This window comes from Pinus tabuliformis, chromosome 1_2, assembly GCF_031772625.1.
Source record: "Pinus tabuliformis cultivar Carrire ecotype Pingquan chromosome 1_2, CPIR1, whole genome shotgun sequence".
In the NCBI taxonomy this organism is placed as follows: Eukaryota; Viridiplantae; Streptophyta; class Pinopsida; order Pinales; family Pinaceae; genus Pinus; species Pinus tabuliformis.
The window spans coordinates 442,448,215-442,463,789 of NC_142298.1; the positions used below are offsets into that span (position 1 = coordinate 442,448,215).

At 43.2% G+C, this 15,575-nt stretch overlaps 1 pseudogene; it reads left to right on the top strand.

Annotated features, from left to right (window-relative positions):
- The first annotated feature begins 4,806 nt into the window (after positions 1-4,806).
- LOC149206255 (expansin-like A2) overlaps positions 4,807-15,575 on the top strand; it is a 150,364-nt pseudogene continuing 139,595 nt past the window's right edge.

A 15,575-nucleotide genomic window follows, 5' to 3' on the forward strand; every position in this document is an offset into this window, starting at 1 on the left:
TTTGAAAAGGTCCAAAATAGCGAGGTGCAAGTTTGGCACACCCGCTCCACTGCAAGGTACTTCTTCTGGGCTGAATTCTAACAAACACATGATCCCCAACTTGGAATTCTTTGAACCTTCTTTTTCGATCAGCAAAACTTTTCTGTCTGTCCTGAGCGGCTTTTAAGTTAGCACGCACCCTTTTTACGGTGTCTTCCATTTCCTTGAGCATCTCAGGACCAATTCGTAATCTATCCTCAGGTCCACCCCAACTTGAGGGCGTGCGGCACTTCCGCCCGTACAGAACTTCGAAAGGACTCATTTGTGTTGAGGAATGATATCCGTTGTTATAAGCGAATTCGACTAGGTGGAGGTATTCCTCCCACTGAGTTGGTTTCATCATAACACATGCTCTCAGCATGTCCTCCACTACCTGATTCACCCTTTCCGTTTGACCATCGGTCTGGGGATGATAAGCTGTGCTAAAGTTCAGCTGTGTTCCCAGTTCAGCAAACAATGTTCTCCAGAAGGCTGATGTGAACTTGACATCACGATCAGAGATAATCACTTTCGGAAGTCCATGCAATTTGAACACGTTTTGCATGAAAATATGAGCAATTTGCACAGCCTTATACGTTGATTGTACAGGTATGAAGTGTGCTGCCTTACTTAACTTGTCCACTACCACCATAATTGAATCATTATTTTTCTTTGTTCGAGGCAGTCCGGTTATAAAGTCCATGGAAATAGTCTCCCATTTCCATTCCGGAATGGGCAGAGGTTGTAACAACCCTGCTGGATGCATATGCTCCGCCTTAATCTGCTGACATTCTAGACATCGCGCTAGATACTCCGCTACTTCCTTCTTCATTTTTGGCCAGTAATATTCCTTTCGAAGAGCGGTAACCATTTTCTGGTACCCCGGATGCCCGGTATAATGGCTGGTATGAAATTCGTCCAGAATCAGTCTTCTAAGACTATTTTCATTGGGTATATACAGTCTTTTATTTAAATGCAGCATTCCGGCATCATCTAGCTCATACCCTTGTTGTATTTCCTTACCAAAACGTTGTTGTACTTGCTGTTTAATTTGCTGATAAACAACATCTTGATCAGCTGTTGTTTTTATCCTCTCAAGTAGAGTACTCTGCCATTTACTAACCGAAATCTTGCACACGCATTGTACCTTCCGACTCAGTGCATCAGCTACTCGGTTCTCCTTTCCCTTTAAATGTTTAATCTCAAAATCAAACCCGCTTAAAAAGTCAGCCCAACGAGCTTGTCTCGCATTCAAAGTGGGTTGGCTGAAATAATTTGTTAAGCTGTGGTGGTCTGTTAACAGCAAAAATTTCCTCCCTAAGAGGTAGTGTCGCCACATTTTCAGCGCATGAATAACGGCTGCCAGCTCCAAATCGTAAGCAGAATATTTATGCTCATGTTCCTTCAATTTCCTTGATTCATATGCAATTACTCTTCCCTCTTGCATCAGCACTCCTCCCACACCTTCTTTACTTGCATCAGTACAGACCACGTAATCCTTATTAGGATCAGCTATACTTAATATGGGCGCAGTGGTGAGTAGGTGCTTGAGCTGTTCAAAGCTCCGCTGACACTCTGAGGTCCACTTAAACACCTTTCCCTTCTTTTGTAAAGAGGTGATAGGGTATGCTACTCTAGAAAAGCCTTCCACAAACCTTCTGTAATAACCTGCTAGCCCCATAAAAGATCTGATATCTGCCACGTCCTTTGGTATGGGCCACTCCATTATAGTCCTGATTTTCTCAGGGTCAACTGCAATGCCCTTCTTTGTGATTACGTGGCCTAAGTACTGTATTTCCTCTTTAAAGAAATCACACTTACTAAACTTTGCATATAATTGATGTTCTCGCAAAGTTTGCAACACCAATCTAAGGTGCTCCTCATGCTCCTTTCTTGATCGGGAGTAGATCAGAATGTCATCTATGAATATCAACACAAACTTGTCTAAGAACCTGTGAAACACACTGTTCATCAAACACATGAAGGTAGCAGGTGCATTGGTCAGCCCAAAAGGTAGCACCACGAATTCATAATGCCCATACCGCATTCTGAAAGCGGTCTTAGCGATATCCTCTTCTTTAATTCTGATCTGATGGTAACCAGATCGCAGATCGATTTTAGAGAATACCGTTGCTCCCTTCACCTGATCAAAAAGTTCGTCGATTCTAGGCAAAGGATATTTATTTTTGATCGTGAGCTTATTCAGCTGACGATAATCAATGCACATCCGAAAGGTGCCATCTTTCTTTTTGACAAACAACACTGGGGCTCCCCAGGGTGATACACTGGGACGAATGTAATTTTTATCTAACAGCTCCTGCAGTTGCATTTTTAATTCTGTTAGTTCTGGTACACTCATACGGTAGGGTGCCCGTGATACAGGTGCTGCCCTCGGAATCAGTTCAATGGTGAAATCCACATCTCTTTTAGGTGGTAATCCCGGTACCTCCTCGGGAAAAACATCTGCAAATTCCTACACCACCGGAATGTTACCCAACATGGAAGTTTTATCCTTCTGGTTAGCGTAACCCACCTGAATAGCATAGATTTGACATTTCTTTCTGATGCATTTAGCTAACTGAGTTGTTGTAATGGGTCGAATCTGTACAGGATGTTTGATTCCTTGCAACTCCTGCTGCTCCCCACAGTCATCTTTATAGTAAATAGTTTTTGTCTTGCAATTCACTAAGGACCAGTGTTTCTCCAGCCAATCCATCCCAATCAGGATATCATAGGAACCCAACGGTAGTACATTCAAATCTGCCACTATTGGCTGTCCTGCTATGGTTAAGGAGCAATTATTTACTTTGGCCAAGACTCGTCTCTTGGCTCCTGTAGCTAGTTGGACCAGCCACGGATTCCTGAACTTTTCAGCTTGCAGTTTACACTGTTCCACTAATTTTGGGCTAACATAACTTAAAGTAGCCCCTGGGTCAATAAGAACAGCTATAGAAAGGTTTGAAATTTTACCTTCAAATTCAACCATAGATGGCTGGTACTCCGCTTGGCGGTCCTCCAACGCTGCATTGATTCTGGGTACACTACGTGCCACGTCCCCAATAGTCGATGCTTCATGAATCTGGGATATCTGATCTGTCCCCTTTCGCTGTGGGCAGTTTTTAACATAGTGAGGCCCTCCACAGCCCCAGCACTGAACTGGAGGTCTGGTCATTCCCTCACCTTCTGGTCTAGCAGGCTGCTCACTCACTCTGTTTTCACTTCCTGGTCTAGTTCGGGGCGCACTTCTTGTTACAGATCTGTTGTTTAATCCTTTACCAGCTCCCTTATTTCCATTGCTGCGACCTCCCTTGCCGCTGCCAACCATCCGACTGCTCCTTTTCTCATTCCATCTTTTGTTCGAAGTATCCCCCTTCTGCTTACTCTGCTGATAGCAGATCCTTGCTTTACGAATAGCCTCATCCATGGTCCTAGGATTGTCAAACTCAATCCTCTCTCTTATATACGCAGGTAAACTGCTCACAAACCTTTGGACCTTAGCTTTCTCCTCCTTGATGTAAGGTACATAACGTAGCAGGGAGGTAAAACGATTAACGAACTCGTCCATGGTCTGCTGTCCTAGTCTTAAGTCATGAAATTCCCTTGCCTTCTCATCATAGAAGCGCTCAGTCAGGTACCTTTCTTTGAAGTATTTCTGGAACTTCTCCCATGTAATGGTCTGTTCGCTGACTCCCTTGACAATCTTGATTTCCTCCCACCACAAGGTTGCCTTACCTTGTAACTGGAAGATTGCTAGTCTCGCTTTCAAGTTATGGTCGTATTCATACAACTGAAAATATTTATTCATATTTATTAACCAGGCTTCAGCAGCTTCCTCCTGCTCGCCATCGAAATGAGGGGGTTTAATCTTCCGGAATTCTCCCTGCAGTTCCATCTTCTGACGTTTCGAAGTTTGCTGCTCTGGTACATTGTCTGAATGATCCTCTTTGCCTTCGGAAATTTCAGGTTCAGTCTGATAATTTTGTTCTTCTGTCATCCTCTGCTGTTCCGCGCTGGGGTTAGATAGAGGTGGATTCTGCCTGTCCGACAAGCTCTTCAGAATCCTTTCTTGCTCAACTGTTAAACGCGCGTTGTCCTCTCGCAATCGTGCCATCTCATTCTTCAATTCTTGAACAGTTTCCAGTATTGCCAAATTGGTACTTCGTGTTGCCTCACCCAACTGTACCCACAGCTCCGGGTTCTCCTGAGGGTTACTGCCGGTTCCTTGCATTTTGTCACCTTTCTGGTTTGTAACTGTTGACTGTTGTAAATCTGTATTTTATCCCTTCATAAACAGAACAACAGTTAGATGAATTATTAACTCACTTACATGTGCATGATGTAGGCTTTCACAGTGAAACATGTTTGCCTGAGGCCACAGTGTTGAAACTGGGCTCTGATACCAATTGTCACACCTATATTCATATGTACATAAAAAAAAAATTATATATGCCTAACTTATCACGTTAGCTATGCACTTTATGCTTATTCATGCATTAAGTCTGCACCATACTTTTATTGACCTTACGCATACATCATACAACATATATATAAAGTCATTGGTCATGAGTTTATTTCTGAACCTTGGTTATACGTATAACATCACGCAGCATTGTAATGTGTTATCAATGGGGTGCTTGGTGTAAACCCGACCCCATACCCACCTTACTATAGACTTGTTAACGTTAACATGTATTAATGAGGCACGGCCTGTGATGGTCCTGCCGCAGTTTCCACAGGAGCCAGCTCACCCTCGTCTTTACTACAGCCGTCCTTACTGGGGCAGGTGGCATGGCCTGGCTCCTTTGGCCATGTGACACCTTGGAAACGCTGTTCTCAGTCTTACCACTTCTGGTTCCCGCCTTGATCCTACGGTTGGGATCTCCTCCAGAGATCGGAGGGTTATTATGCGTTCAAGGGTTTATGTTGATATTTAAGCACTTCCCTACAGTTTCGGGTTCATTCGCGGGTTTAGTTCTCTCGGCTCCGGTTCTGCATTCCATCTCGGATTTCCTATCATCGACAGCACTTCTTCATTCTGTAAACGCCCAGAAGCCGAGCAAGCTCATCGACCAGCCATCTTAGGTACTGGTCTCTGTTTAATAATTTCACTGTGCTCAATATCTGTTCTGGTTAAATTGAAATGCGTTTCTTACTGATTGATTTTTTTGTTACTATGAGGTGCAGCCGGTTCCTGGAACCCCTCGGTTAGAGCAAGGCTGGCTATCTATGGCGGTTCAAATTCCTCGTCCACAGGTAAGTTGAAATGCACAATACTTTGCCTGCATATCGAATTCGAGGTCACGGATCTTAAGATATGGTTTATGGTTGATGCAAACCGCCGCTCCAACGCGGGTCTCCTTATCTCATTCGCTGAGGTATTCTCTGTAAAGAGCCCTCACGGTTTGCATCCTTATACTGTCTGGTCTTAGCAGTAAATCATGGTTAAGTTATGTTCAGAGGCGCCTGGTTTCTTTACAAATGTTCTTAGTTTGTTAACATACAGTATTGTTTTTGTTTAAGGCACTCCCGAAATGGGTTGATGCCTCTGCTCTTAAATGTTGGTTGCGGATCGGCATCAATGCTCAGATCCGGCAACAATCCCTCTGACGCTTGTACTCAACAATATGTATAGACAGTTACTCTTCAGGGTTTACCATTTGATGCTGTATGTGTAATTTCGATTTCTGTTTTGATGGACCGATTAAGTTTCAGGCGTTTTTTATGCATAGTCGTAATATTGCAGATCTGCTTAAGCCTCAGAGCATTTCACTTGTATTTATATGACTCTGTTTTCGATTCATCCTTAATCCAGGCTCAGAATATGGGTTTACTTTATCTTTGCGATTGTTGCTTGTTTTAGATGACTGCAATAGCACAAATATCTTAGATTACCATGATAGCTTCAGATTCGCTTCTATCATTACTATGTGTCCTTCATATTTGAAAGTTGTTCACGGCATGCACTTAGAGACTGTCTGCTAAATTATTCTTTCCTTTTTATTATGGAAATGTCGCTATAGCTGAGGTTTCTCTTACGGTTATATGCACAATCTTTCTCATTTTCATAGTATACGACCCGTTTCGGGTTTGCATGCACACGATTGTATATCTAAATGTATCCTTTTGGTAGTTTCATGCACAGGTTTATTTAAATGAACATAACCGTGTCATCGTTACATACACAGAGTTATATAAATAAATTTAACCCTTCCACGGTCACATGCACAAGATTATATAGATGAATGTAACCCTTGTCACAGTTACATACATAGGAACTATATAAATGAATGTAAATGTACGTTCTTTTCCTTGTCATTCTAGTGAACTAGTTCTCGGTCATAATGTCCTCTGATGTTACACACATGGGTTATGAAATATTTAATGATTCTTGCTCTCTGTTGTATGGCTTATCAATAAACTCTGCTTATCCAGAGCAACTTGTATATTCGTTTCTATGTCAACTATTTACCCTGTTAACAGCAGGGTTTGTAATTCCCTCGTCGAGGGTAGCAACCGACCACAGTTGGTTCTTTTGTATTCGGATTTCAGAGGTCATTCCGTATTTCCGTCGACAGGTTACAGCAAGGGTTTGTTTTCTATCTAGTATTCATTATCTCTTGTTGACTGTTAACCCTTCGTTTATTACCAGTATTTGTTTCCATTATTAAGGGTGTTTCAGGTCTGCTACCTCGTAGCCAGATCTTGGTTAACCCCTCTTATGCCAATACTCTTTCTTGACTAATAACTATGTGTATTCTGTTTACTGCAATGCAACTTCAAACTCTGTCTATAAACTGACAGTCCGTCCTATAGCTTGAGAGCTACTTCGGTATAAATTTACATTAACATTACAGTATCAGGGAAAATTGAAAGGCATATTTTCCTGTTTTGCCTACTGTAATTCCATCACATAATATTTCCAAACAGAGACTTTACAGTTTGAGACCGTACCTGGTTCGCCAGAGTCAGGAATGGTTCTCAACAAAACAAGTCACCTGAGCTTTATTTCTGCTTGTCCACCCAGCCATGAGATCCACCCCTCAGATGGAAGTCTCCCCCCGAGCCATCCTGCAGGCCTCCAGCCCTCAACAAGATTTGTGCACTCTCTATGCCTGGTTATCTGGTCCTAACCTGATCCAGGTGGATATTGGTGGCCACCTGCCAAGTCCACCTGGACCCCCACCATTGTCTTTCTCAGCAATTTCAGTTTCCTTAATTGTAGCACAACTTACTATTTTTAGCAGTTTTTCGGGTCCTGAACTTCTGGAGCCGTTTTGAGGCCCTAAACGACGTTTTTTGGGAAATCTGGGGACAACATGGGTCCATGGACCGATGTTGCCCTTCCCAAAGTGGTAGTGCTCGGATAGATCTTTCTAACGAGCTATTGTACGCGTCAAACGGAGATCGTATGCCAAGTTACGACCCTGGGAAGTTGATGTACCAATTTACCCAAACGGGGCCCACAGTTTGGCGTTTCATCTCCTAGGGTTAGGTTTTGGAATGTTAAGGATTTTCCATTGTTTCTCAACAATAAATAGGCCTTCGAGCCTCATTGTAACACAGTTCAGAGGCATGTAGCCATCACATCTCTTCTCAGAGATAAGCTACCATCGCCCTAGCTAGTTTATTGCCATTTCTGTTTGTAAGCATATTTCAGTATTTTCCATTAATGAAATGAAGTATTATTTCCGCTGCATCTTTGTGTATATGGTTACCTCTGTAATTTGTTGCGTTCCTGTTTAAATCCGGATCAGTGGTATCAGAGCGGTCTGCTTTTTCTCTGTTTTTCTTTGCATGTCCCCAACAAGGTCGGGATATAAGGAGTTAGGGCTTGAACTGGTTGAACCTTTGCAAGACCAGCCTCGCAAATCCCGACGGCCTCCCATGGTGGACGAGAAGAAAGACGAGGGGACAGGAGATCCCATCAAAATCTTGCTCGAAGAAGCGCTCGAGCGACAACGGAACGCGATGATGGACACCTTTGCGCAGATCCTTCAGCGGCTACCCAGAAGCGGCGCATCGGCTTCCAGCAGCTCCTCTGGAAACGCCACACCCTTTAAGGTACAAGTTAATTTTGAAATCCCCATATTCGAGGGTCAGATAGACGCCGATGCCGTAGATAAATGGTTAAATCTGCTAGAGGGTTATTTTTCTGTTCATGAATTTTCGAGTCGGGAAAAGATTGTTTTTGCTCTTCTCAAAGCAGCCCCCCATGTCAAGGACTGGTGGGAAACCTACTGCGAGCAGAAGGATGAAAGTACTGGTTCACTATTTTCAGCCGCACCCACCTGGGATTCGTTCCGGGATGCCATCAAGGAGCAGTACTACCCTGTCGGAAGCTATGAGGATGAATACATAAAGTGGACCACGCTGCGGCAGGGAAGGGACCAAGACGTGCCGGAGTTCACCAATCTTTTCCATACCCTTCGCACAAAGTTGGGTATCAAGGATTCGGAGCAACATTTGATACTCAAATACCGTGGCTGCCTGCACAAGTACATCCAGGAAGAAATACAGTTCCTAAACATCCCCTCGCTCGGCGCAGCATACCGGTATGCCGTCAAGGTCGAGCAGAAGTTTAAACAAAAGAAGCGAGACTTTGGATCTGCGAATCCAAAGCAGGGGAAAGGTGCCCCTAAACCACAGAACAAAGGACAAAGCCAAGGCGGGACAGCCCAAGACAACCAGCCGAAGCTGCAAGCAAAGAGCAACGCCGCGAAGCCGAGAAAGGACACTGGAAAATGGTGCGAGTTCCATAAGAGCTCCACTCACAACACAAGTGAGTGTCGGGCCAAGCAGTCACTGGTGGCTGAGCTAAAGGTTTCAGAATCAGATGCATGTTCCGACTCTGAGTCAGAACCCGATAAGGGGTATGAAAAAGGGAAGCAGATCATTGATGCGGATCCCAGCGCCACTGTTGCTACCGCAAAGATCCAGAAAAATGAACCCGAAGATCCAGAGGAGGAGGAGCGTCTCTTCCACTCCCAGATGTGGGTAAAGGGCTCCCCGATACAGTTCATTGTTGATAGCGGGAGTCAAAAGAACCTCATTTCGGCAGAGGTCGTGAAGCGGTTGGGCTTACCGACCACAGCACATCCACAACCATACACCATTGGGTGGCTTCACCAAGGGCGAGATCTTCGCGTGAGCCAGCAGTGTCGCCTTCCATACAACATCAAGCCCTTCACGGATGAGGTATTGTGTGACATTGCTCCCCTTGAAGTTTGTGATGTATTACTAGGACAACCATACTTGTGGAAGCGACATGCTGTGTATGAATCAAGGCCCCGTGCTGTTATTATTACATTGGGAAATAAGTTGTTCAGGATACCAGAGGTAGCACCACCTGCCGCCATCTCTTTGATTACTGCAAAACAATGCAGTAAGATCATTTCCAAAACCAGGAAATTTGTTTTCCTGATGATACGCCCTCAAGGGAAGAAGAAGACAGTGGCCGCGGCCTCCAAACGGGGTCCCTCTGCACGGCAGCTACAGATGGACAAGATTGTGGAGGAGTACGAAGACATCTTCACCTCCCCGGCAGGGGTTCCTCTGCACTGTCAAGTCAAGCACTCCATCGATCTGACCCCAGGTGCGCCGCTACCCAATGGACCAATTTATCGGCGCTCCGTTCTGGAGAACAATGAAATCAAGAGGCAGATTCAGGAGCTCCTGCAGAAAGGTCACATCCGTCCGAGTTCTTCGCCCTGTGGGAGCCCGATAGTGTTGGTACAGAAGAAGGATGGGACGTGGAGACTCTGTATTGACTATCGGGCGCTGAACAAGATCACTGTCCGTAATAGGTACCCGATCCCGCGGATTGATGACCTCCTAGACCAACTAAAGGGGGCGAAATATTTCAGCAAGATCGATCTGAAGTCAGGATATCACCAGGTACCAATTGAACCCTCAGATGTGTGGAAGACTGCCTTCAAATCCAAGGAGGGCCTCTTCGAATGGTTGGTCATGCCTTTCGGATTGACGAATGCTCCTGCAACCTTTATGAGGCTAATGGATGACATCTTGCGGCCATTCACCAACTCCTTTGTAGTAGTATACTTGGATGACATTCTGATCTTCAGCCAGAGTTGGGAAGAGCACCTCCACCACATCCGACAGGTTCTCCAAACACTGCGGCAACACAAGCTATGTGCCAATTTGGAGAAATGCACTTTTGGCATGACCGAGGTTCAGTATCTGGGATACATCATTGATGAACAGGGGGTGCATGTCGATCCAGCCAAGGTCCAAGTCATTCGGGATTGGCCCTCTCCAACCACTCTAACAGAGCTCCGCAGCTTTCTAGGTCTTGCCAACTTCTACCGCAGGTTTGTGTTGGGATTTTCTCATATTTCTTGGCCCTTGAGTCAAGTCACCAAGGGCGGGGCGAAAGCAAAATTCTTTTGGTCTGAATCTCAACAGAAGGCATTCAGGGAGTTGAAGGATCGCCTCTGCACGGCACCAGTGCTCGCGTTACCAGATTTACAACAACCATTTGAGGTCGAGACAGATGCCTCTGACTATGCTATTGGGGCAGTCCTTACTCAACATGGACATCCAGTGGCATATCACAGTGAAACACTTTCAGACACAGTCCGGAAGTACCCCACTTATGATAAAGAGATGTATTCCATTGTACAGGCCTGCCGACAATGGAAGCATTACATTTTGGGGAAGGAAACGGTCATCCACACAGACCACCGACCTCTGCAGTTCATACAGACCCAAGGGAAATTGCAGAATGATCGCCATCAGAAGTGGTCTACATACCTGCAACAGTTTCACTTGAATATCAAGTATAAAAAGGGCAGCACCAATAATGTTGCAGATTGCCTCAGTCGACCACCGATCATGGCGCTAACCACCGTGCTCAACTCTTGCGGGCACGAGACTTCTGATTGGCCACTTCTCTACAAAAGCGACCCAGAATTCGGCCACACATACCAGACACTCTTGGAGGGTCGGCAGGTTGCAGATTTTCACCTCCAGGATGCCCTATTATGCCACCTCGGTCACCTTTGTGTTCCTTCAAGCGAGCGTGCCAAGATGATTTGGGAAGCACACTACAGTCGGGCTGCTGGGCATTTCGGGGTCGAGAAAACAGTGGCAGTACTGCAAAACTATTTCTATTGGCCGAATCTTCGACAGGATGTTGGGAAGTACATCCGATCATGTACTGCCTGTGCCATTGCCAAACCGACCATTAAGAAGCAAGGCCTCTATACCCCGTTGCCTACCCCTAGTCGACCTTGGGAATCCATCTCCATGGATTACATGTCAGGCCTTCCTTCCACTAAGCATGGAAATGACTGTGTTTTTGTGGTCGTCGATAGGTTCTCAAAGATGGCCATTATGATGGCCTGCAAGAAGAATATCACAGCAGAAGCCACTGCTAAACTCTTCTTTGAACGAGTGTGGGTGCACTTTGGGATCCCACAGTCTATCATCTCAGATCGGGACAGTCGGTTTCTCAGCACCTTTTGGTCCAGTCTCTGGTCAATGCTGGACACCAAACTCACGAAGTCCACAGCCTTCCATCCTCAAACTGATGGCCAGACAGAGCTTGTCAATAGGATGATTGTGCACATTCTGCGCATGTATAACTCAAAGCATCCACACACATGGGACGAGAGCCTCCCCTACGTTCAGCACAGCTACAACCGAGCTCTTCACAGCTCCACTGGCCATAGCCCTTTTCCGGTGGGTTTGGGATTCCAACCACTATGCCCCATTGATGTGGCCATGCCACTTGCAGCTACTCACATGAATTCAGCTCATGTCCAGTCCGAAACAGATAAGGCCACCAGCTTCATTGAGCGCATCCAACATATTCGCCAGCAGGTCCATGACATTCTTGAGAAATCAAATGCCAAGTACAAGCAGCGACATGATCAACATCGGGTGCCACACAAGTTTCAGGTGGGCGACAAAGTCTGGTTGCATTTGCAAAAGGAACGCCTTACTGGAGCCTATCGAAAATTGAGACCACTCCGATATGGTCCTTACACCATTACTAAGGCTATGGGAGACAATGCATTTGAGCTCAGCATTCCCCCATTCCTTGGCCTGCACCCAGTATTTAATGTGGACCGCCTTCGGCCATACTTTCCACCATTGCTAGACACATCCGACATTGCAGAACAGCTCAAACCCACAGAATTAAATCCAGATTGCATGGAACAAGCTGCAACTGATCGGATCATGGACACACATATCAAGAACACTCGCCAACAGAATATCCAACTGTATCGAGTTGTCAAAGCGGGCCAACTCCTTCAGCAGGGCAAGTGGCTCACCAGGGAACAAGTTCAGCAGAAGTTTCCTCATCTCATGGAGGAGCTCAACGCAATGGGGACCATTGCTTCCTAAGGGGGGAGGAATGATCCAGGTGGATATTGGTGGCCACCTGCCAAGTCCACCTGGACCCCCACCATTGTCTTTCTCAGCAATTTCAGTTTCCTTAATTGTAGCACAACTTACTATTTTTAGCAGTTTTTCGGGTCCTGAACTTCTGGAGCCGTTTTGAGGCCCTAAACGACGTTTTTTGGGAAATATGGGGGCAACATGGGTCCATGGACCGATGTTGCCCTTCCCAAAGTGGTAGTGCTCGGATAGATCTTTCTAACGAGCTATTGTACGCGTCAAATGGAGATCGTATGCCAAAGTTACGACCGTGGGAAGTTGATGTACCAATTTACCCAAACGGGGCCCACAGTTTGGCGTTTCATCTCCTAGGGTTAGGTTTTGGAATGTTAAGGGTTTTCCATTGTTTCTCAACAATAAATAGGCCTTCGAGCCTCATTGTAACACAGTTCAGAGGCATGTAGCCATCACATCTCTTCTCAGAGATAAGCTACCATCGCCCTAGCTAGTTTATTGCCATTTCTGTTTGTAAGCATATTTCAGTATTTTCCATTAATGAAATGAAGTATTATTTCCGCTGCATCTTTGTGTATATGGTTACCTCTGTAATTTGTTGCGTTCCTGTTTAAATCCGGATCATAACCAGACTTAACCACCTTTTTCTTTTCTATTTCCTCTCTTTCATGTTCTTGGAAAAGAAGTTCTTCTGTCTATCCTCACAACACAGAACCTCCCCCTCAGTCAGGACTTTTCCTGTTTTGGAGGGTAGTTTTTCCATCAGTTATCACAACTGATCTCTTTCTTTCAGATTCACCTCTTAGAGGCTGCCAGCATTTCAAGAAATATTTAAATTACTTTAATTAAAAGAAATAGTTTGTCACAGTTTTGTTTAAAACATAACAACAACTGTATTACTGTCTTTTACCACAGTAAACTTTCACATTTACATATCTTGGGGTCATTACAAGTAACCTAACCATCCCTTCTACCGAGGTTAAATGATCTTGAGTTAGGCTAGGTTATCAAATGAAAAGCAGGCGGAAGTAAATAATTCTTTAATTTACGTTCTTTGGCTTTGATAATGCCGGACTGCTGTATTTGATCAAATAATTACTCATGCCTTGAAAATGTATATGGTGTTTGTGAGGTCGTATTGAAACAGGGAGACATGATGAGAAGAACCCAAACCTCGGGACACAAAACGCGTGTGAAAGGGACACAAAGTGTTTGAGACCTAATCAATTAATTGATTCAATAAAGAAAGAGACGATGCATGAAATTGTTTCCTCTGGTCTTCTATTCTTGTCCTTGACATCATTGAGTTAACTTTCAAAATTTAAAATCTCAACTCACCACACAACAAGCATAGACATGAAGGGGCACAGGGAGTGTTGACAAGAATGGCCCACAAAAACCACATTTGCATAAGTTCCCGTGAGGATCATTATAATTTAAACTTGGATAATAAAAAGAATTCCATAAGGATGGACAGACATTTTTTAAACCGGTAAACCTCCATAAGGATGGACAGACATTTTTTAAAACCGGTAAACCTCCATGATTGATAAAGTGCAGAATTTCGCTTACTTCTGAAATTTTATAGGCCGAATATTTACATCATTTCAAAAGAGTTTGAAGCTATGCCAAATTTCTGATTTAATATGTGTATAATATACAACGCAAGTGGATATCAGCTTCTCACTCCGAAATGGTGAGAAATTTGAGGTTGAGCGGGAATCATGGAGCCACATTTTCTGTGCATACAATCTAGTCAAAAATGGCTAGCTATGTTTATGTTTAGGGTTAGATCTATATCTATATCTATACACACACACACACACACACACACACACACACACACACACATATATATATATATATATAATTTATTTTTGTATGCATTATTCAACAAGACTTCAATGATAATGAAAACAAATTTAGGTAACAAATTGTGCGCCTTTATTAAGAGATAGAAGTAGAGAGAAGCTCCTTCAAATAGTTCTAGTAATCGTTGCACAATTGTTCCAGTAATCCTTCAACAATTCCAACAACCCAATCACTACGAAATTGTTTCTCCAATGCATCTTGAGGGAAACTTGGAAAAAGGCTAGGTAGAGAAAAGGAAGGCTATGAAAGATTTTTCACCTTTTTTAGCAAATAGAACCCGAGAGAAGCCCTTCAAATCGTTAGAGTAATCCTTCCTCATCCTTCAACATTTCAAACAACCCAAGTGCTAACAAAGAAATGCATGCATCCACGCAACATTTGATTATAATAGATGAAATGGTAATGAATAATAAGTACAATAAATATTTAATGACAATTTGAAATGCTCAAGATGGAGTGGCGTTATTCTATTATTGCTGAAGGTTACAATTGGGCATGGAGTGGGAGAATTATTCTATTATTTCTCCACGTTACAATCAGAGATGGAGTCACGTAGTTATTATTAAAATCATGAATGGTGAAATTGATGGATACCTATTTTTTGGAGTTATTATTTCCATTGAGGATTAATTGCTAGAATGATGAAATTGATGGGTTTTTTTGAGTTATAGAGACACCTTTTCTTTGGAGTTATTATTGACAACACGAAAGGGTGAAATTAATGTACAATTTAATGAAACCTTTTGAATTGGACAAGTCACCAATGGTTTCAAATGGATCATGAGCTTATTACAAGATTAAAAATAAAAAAACACATATTTTTATATCCAAATTTTAAATTGGTACAAAAATCTTTATCTGAGTTGAAATAGATGTTATGGAGCTTGAAACAAATTCTAAAATTGTTTATGAGATTTTGGCAAATATTTGAAAATGATAGACAAATATATAGTTTTTGGACTTCAATTTTGTTGTTGGTTTATAAAAAAAATTAATAATCAATCATTTTTATTATTAAAAAATTATTTTATTTTTTCTTAATATATTAATTTTGTGTAATTAGAATTTGATATTATTGCCAATAATTGTTGATCAGGGTATGGAGAATTTTGTATTTTTTTAATTATCACAAAACTTCAAAATGACACTTTGAAGCATCATACATCCACCATAATTCAGTCACAAAAGTTACAATATATGTTCATAACATTATTCATAAAAAAGAGAATTTTACATTTAAATAGTTGGTTATAGAGTATATTTTGGGTTGTCTATCAAAAATCCCAAAGGCACCCAAAATTCTGAAG